This window comes from Apium graveolens, chromosome 4 (assembly GCF_009905375.1).
Source record: "Apium graveolens cultivar Ventura chromosome 4, ASM990537v1, whole genome shotgun sequence".
In the NCBI taxonomy this organism is placed as follows: Eukaryota; Viridiplantae; Streptophyta; class Magnoliopsida; order Apiales; family Apiaceae; genus Apium; species Apium graveolens.
The window spans coordinates 179,029,027-179,034,375 of NC_133650.1; the positions used below are offsets into that span (position 1 = coordinate 179,029,027).

The 5,349-nt window shown below is 32.7% G+C and overlaps 1 long non-coding RNA gene across 6 annotated transcripts; it reads right to left on the reverse strand.

The window, feature by feature from the left end:
* Positions 1-1,125: 1,125 nt before the first annotated feature.
* Positions 1,126-4,706, reverse strand: LOC141720449 (uncharacterized). Of its 6 annotated transcripts, none has more exons than XR_012574374.1 (6): positions 4,343-4,706; positions 3,178-3,235; positions 2,377-2,554; positions 2,065-2,108; positions 1,719-1,889; positions 1,126-1,454 (listed from the first exon to the last, which is right to left on the reverse strand). It is a non-coding gene; the product is annotated as an uncharacterized LOC141720449 (long non-coding RNA). The 6 variants fall into 6 exon arrangements; XR_012574372.1 differs by having other exon boundaries at positions 2,377-3,106; XR_012574369.1 differs by lacking the exon at positions 3,178-3,235.
* Positions 4,707-5,349: the final 643 nt, after the last annotated feature.

Below are 5,349 nucleotides of genomic sequence, written 5' to 3' on the forward strand. Positions count from 1 at the left end.
CATAGCTGCTGGAAGTTGTTGTGCTCAAGTACTTTGGATTAGAAATTTGCTAATGGACTATGGCCTAGTGTTACATAAATTCCAATTATGTATGACAATACTAATGTTATATCTATTGTGGGTAATCCAGTTAATCATTCTAGGACAAAGAACATTGATGTAAGGTACCATTTTATTAGAGAACATGCTGCAAATGGTACCATTGAGCTCATTTTTGTTCCAACTAGAAAAACAACTAGCTGACATTTTTACTAAACCTTTGGATGAAGCAACTTTCACTAGACTCGTAGGTAAAATTGGAATGTTAAATTCATCATCCTAAGGCAAGAACTCTGCTAATGTGTTGCAACAGATTAATCTCCAATAAATCAAAATTAATTTGATTCTATTAGAAATTAACTGAAATATGAATTATAAATATTTCAGATATCTCTGCATATTTATTTTTCAAAAATAAAAATTCGGCTTGGAATTTTTCAATTCTAAGAAAACTGTCAAAATGTTAATTTACATCTTCACACTACTAGAAAAATGCCCTTAGACATCGGTTATAAACCGATGTCTTTTTTTTTCAAACCGATGTCTTCGCATGTGTAGAGAAAGGTTGGGGTATTTAACATCGGTTTTTAGCCGATGTTAAAGATGTACATAGATATCAGTTTTTTTTAGCAAACGGATGTGTAATTGACCTTTTTTTTAATAACATGTTAAAACTTGATTGTGAAAAATTATATTTAGGAGGTTAAAAAGCACTATAAACATATAACAGGAAAGAATTTTTAACTGATAAACATCAGATTCTTAAAAAAACTGAAATCTTACTCTGTATTTTACATCAGTTTATTTACTCAACTTACGTTAAACATAACTTATAACATCAATTTCACTTGAGGAAGCGATGTGAAACTTCCACTTTAACATCGACTGCCTAAGTTAAACCAATGTACATTGTTCTAGAAGACATCAGTTTTCTTTTTATATACTTGCACAAAGCGATGTATTTTAACATTTTAGACATCGTTTTCATTCCTGTAATTCGATTTGTTTGTTAGTTTAGACATTATTTTTAGTTTAAGCAGGTGATGTGTTTTTAATATATATAGCAATTTAATATATAGCAAGCCATATTCAGAATCATTTATATTGAAAGACAACCATTATTCGAAACATCAGCCTCGGATATATAATCTAATCATTTTGCTCGAGCCCAGGAAAAAGCCTCTGAAGAGTCCTACAGATAATCGGGTAGACAACTATGTTGATCTTCCACTTGGTACCAAGGAATGAATGAAGTAATATTATATAGCACCAGCAAAAACAACTCGGCTTCCTTCAACCAAAAAATCATCTGTGTGATATCAAAGAAGGCAGTTACGTGTTTATTTCAGAATAGATCGCCCAAGTACAACTCCTGCTGGGTATAATCTTAGAGTTTCAAGAAAAATCATATTAAGCTGCAAAATCAAACATTACAACAAGTTATTTGCAATACATATTATTAAGTCTCTTGTTTAGGAAGTTAGAGGATGTTAAGCTACATACAGGTTTGGACGAGCTCATAACATAATACTAAACCAACATTTCAACCTTCAGATTTTTAATGAGCGCGTAACAAGAACTTACAACTTTGAGGTATAGAACATGTTGCTTTCTGAATTGCATAAGAGAAAGGAGCATATAACAGATAACATCAAAATAATAGTAGATTTTTAACATACCTGCATAATTTTCAAGATTTCTGGATGAGAGAAGCCAAATATCGTTGGACCAGATCTAATAATACTTTTCGATACACCATCTACTTTTGAGGCATTATTTCCACGGGAATGCATCTTTCTTATTCTTCTATATATTTTATCCCAACAGAAACTTGAAGTAGAACCTTCAAACTGACAAAAAGACCCAACATTACAAGCATGTATGATGTATTGTTAGCAGAATAGAGCATATCATTAGATGGGTAATTATTTCTTTCATAAATGAAATGATTGTCTAGCTGAGATATCTTAAAAGTCATCTAACTAAGCATTATAGCTGCCTCTAATTCTAATAAACAATGTATACCTGGAAGAAAATGAGGGTTCCGCCGCTTTTGTGCCCAAGAAAAGCTGTGTGAAATCGAAGAAGTATAAAAAATGCATGAATACATCAAAAGCAATATCTTTATACATGTAGTGTAGAAGACCTTAAGCTAAGTGTATGGATTTTTTTTACAGATATACAGAATGAAATCTACAAAAGTCTGGCATTATTAGTATCACAGAATCTTTAATGTTGTGTCAAAGTTTAAGAAGTCATGTCAACCTAGAAAATGATTTAAACACTGAGAGAAACACAAACTTTTGTATTGGAAGTCAAGTTTTAAAGAAAGCTTACACTCATCCCCCACAAGCTGGACCAAGTGCCTTAAAAAGAGACAAGGCTAACATAGAAATTCCATTTGCAGCTCCTCGTTGTTCACTGGTCTGAAGTCAAGTTGTTTAACCATTGGTTATAGCTTATAGGATATCTAAAAGTAAGGGGTGAAATAGATATATCCTGTCGATACTGATGCCTGGTTATAATTAAGAAACAAGTCAGAAAATCCAATTTTAATGACTGATGTATTCGTAGTTATGTTCATGACTTCAAATTTTACATACAAAATGGGTCATCTATGTAACAGGGAATGGATTTTCAGTCCTAAAGACGGAGGCTATGATTGTTCACCAACTACCCCTGCCTTTAAAATTTTAATTCAGTGTACAAGAGACATAGCACACTGCAGAAAATATAATTAGACCAGGGGTTTGCAGAAATTAGAGAGAGTGAAGGGTAATTGTAGTTAGTACTGAAGCAGATTAGCGTAAGTCTTCCTCATCTTCTGGCCTGCTTAATATCCCCTCCCCATATAAATAAAGTAAAATATAAAGACAAATTCAAATTATTCTTTGCAAACCTCCCAATATGCATAAACATTAATATTATCCCGTTCTGGCCAATAGCCTTTAAATATATCTACCGCAAGTCAGCCATCATTTTATTACTTATTAGTGTTAGCTTCAACAGTGACATCTCGGAAAAACCGAGTCAATGTGAAAACTACATCTCCAAAATTGGAATAACACTGCACAGATAAAGACACACATGAGCGGAGGCTTTGTTGCACATATCATAGAGTAAAATCCAAATCTAAACCTTGATATGAGGTTGTATCCAGACTGATATTTGGGACTGACGATTTGAATGTGTGAACCTGCTTATGACGCATGGTAAAATGATGAGATGAAAAAAGTATGTTAAAGTTATTTAGGATCAAGTACCCACCCAGAATAAGTGCAAAAAAACCACTTAGCACCAATAGGCGTTAAAATGTAAGCAACAATGTCTATATTCAATTACTTACAGCAAGAAAAACGATAATGACGGATTATATATGAAAATTGTTTATGTATAATTTAATCATTTAGTAGAACATCGTATGGTAAGCTAACTCCGACACTAAACAATATAAATATCAGTTCTTATTCAGCGATGAAGCCTTAAACCCAATAAAACTAGACATCTTATTGCACCATTAAGTAAATGATGTTCTAACTGAAGATATGCAACTTCCTGATTAATAGCACGTGATGCTTTTTGACTATACCATTCTTCTCCAGTCAAAAGCTGTAAGTAATAGACATATACATTCATAAAACATACAAATTTTAAAAGTAACCTATAACTGCTCAAAATCAGATATAGTTTCAATAGATATCTGACAATCTGAGTCCTACCTTACATCCTGTCCTAAGTGGCACTGCAATGCCTTCACATCCAAGAATTCACGTTTTAGACGAACCTTTGAAAAGTCATAGAGCTTATACTATTAAGTAATGCCCCTGACAACGTACTATAGCTCAAAATCATAAAGATTTTTCAAAAATGATATTTAATGCATCTCTTCCTGATTCCTATTACATAATAGATCAAATATGTTATATACACTGAATTCTTTAAAAATAAGGGGACAATTTCTGAAACGAACCTTAGGATCAGTTACACACTGAAATTGAATGCAAACACATGCCAAAGCCAACAACTGTACTCTCTAATCTACACTCCTATACATATAATTGAAGTAATTCTATAGTAACAAGTAATCAAGAACCCAAAACAAATATACACACATATATAAACATACCCAGACTGGCCTTAAAGACAATCATACTTCATGTTTACAAGCCCAAAACAAACATACACATATATTAAATGTTTCGTTTAATATATACACATGTTTACACGATTAAACATTTGCTGCAATTATACTTCAAAAATAAAAACAGTTCCTAAAATTTAACAAGAACAAGGAGCAATATACCTAATCGAGCAAACCCAACTTCAATAAATAGTAATCAATCGAGGAGACCAAACTTTAATCAAGTAGACCAAACTTCTTTCAAGGCTATTCAACAACAATCCAGCTCGATTTATGAATTAATCGAGTTTGATTCATATAAATAGGTTTGTACAAATAGGGGTTTTAGGTTTGGAGAGAGTGAGTGAGAAGAGAGACGGTGACAGATGAGAGAGATGAGAGTGAGAGAGAAGAGAGACGAGAGAGTGAGAGAGAAGAGAGAAGAGAGGTTGTGAGTGAGAGAGAAGTGAGAAGAGAGAAGAGAGAAGAGGGGCTGTGAGTGAGAAAGAAGAGAGAAGAGAGAATGAGAGGGGGAAACGTTTTTGGTTAGGCGGGAACATGGAATAAAAATTTGGTTACGGGCGGATTTTTTGGTGTATTAACGAGGGAAAGAAAGAAGCAGGCCTTTTTTATTTTTTTTTAAAAATGAGTATAGACATCGGCTAGTTATGATAGTGATGTTTTACAATCCCTTTAACATCGGTTTTGAAGTGACCGCGGTGACATTTCTAACCGATGTTAAAGGGGTGATGTCGTAGGCACTATTTCTAGTAGTGTCAATATTTAAAATAAACACAAGATAAAATCAAAGTGATCAAAAGTATATATAGAGAACTGAGTTCTCGATAAACCTAATTGACTTATCGACAAGTCATTTTAAGACTTCTCGAGTGAGTTATCGACAAGTCAATTATGGACTTCTCGAGTGAATTCTCGATAAGCTTTATTATGACTTATCGATAAGTCATTGTAGAGTTCTCTAATAGTGTTAACTCACAGAGTTCTCTAAAAGCATATTTATTAGACTTACAGATAACTCAGAACTGAAATAATTTAATCCAATAAATTATTTTGATAAAATACTTTTGACAAAATTATTCTGATTTATTCAAATAAAAATTGGAAACAATTCAGTCCATTTTGTACAAACTGGGTATTTATTTGACATCTTGATAAGTTAATTTTTAGTT